The following is a 794-nucleotide window of genomic DNA, read 5'->3' on the forward strand; positions in this document are numbered from 1 at the left end:
TCACCCCTCCCCACCTCCTTCTCCCCCCCCTTCTCACCCCTCCCCACCTCCTTCTCACCCCCCTTCTCACCCCCCTTCTCCCCCCTCCCCACCTCCTTCTCACCCCCCTTCTCACCCCTCCCCACCTCCTTCTCCCCCCCCCTTCTCACCCCTCCTTCTCCCCCCCCTTCTCACCCCTCCCCCACCTCCTTCTCCCCCCCCTTCTCACCCCTCCTTCTCCCCCCCCCTTCTCACCCCTCCCCACCTCCTTCCACCCCCCTTCTGTGCACACCCCCCTTCCAGGCACAGGGAAGTGGCCGTTGGGGTCCAAACGACCCCATGGGCGCCTGAAGCTCCGGCTCCGCCGCCCTCCCAGAGAGAGATGGGAGGCTCGGAGCCCCCGCTACGGATGTTCGCTCTCCGCCCCGGTCCCTGGCGTCACCTACCTGGGAGAGTGCGAGGAGGCCGCGCCGTGAAGAGGAGCGCGTGAGGTGAAGCGCTCGGTACCTCAGACGACACAAGCAACCGCTCCGAACAGCGCGCGAAAACCGCCGGGTCACGTGACGCAGAGCGCGAGCCAAGACCGCGGGGTCACGTGACGCAGAGCGCGCGCCAAAACCGCGGGGTCACGTGACGCAGAACGCGAGCACGCGGGTCGAACCAACCGAGGGGCGGGGTGGGGGTCCAGCCGTTGCCGCGGGTGGAAAGGACGCGCCTCCCTTATGCAGCCGAGTCTTTGGCTCACACAGAGCGGACCTCGCTATTACGGACACCTGCCTGGCGGTGACAAGCTTCCTTGTCCCAATCAGACCACC

At 68.0% G+C, this 794-nt stretch overlaps 1 protein-coding gene across 1 annotated transcript in view; it reads right to left on the reverse strand.

Annotated features, from left to right (window-relative positions):
* SELENOH (selenoprotein H) overlaps nucleotides 1-559 on the reverse strand; it is a 20,599-nt gene extending 20,040 nt beyond the window's left edge. The window contains exon 1 of the mRNA XM_078674079.1: nucleotides 426-559. The gene's annotated coding sequence lies outside the window, so the exon portion shown is untranslated. The remainder of the gene's footprint in view (nucleotides 1-425) is intronic.
* Nucleotides 560-794: the final 235 nt, after the last annotated feature.

This window comes from Lissotriton helveticus, chromosome 1_1 (assembly GCF_964261635.1).
Source record: "Lissotriton helveticus chromosome 1_1, aLisHel1.1, whole genome shotgun sequence".
Classification (NCBI taxonomy): Eukaryota; Metazoa; Chordata; class Amphibia; order Caudata; family Salamandridae; genus Lissotriton; species Lissotriton helveticus.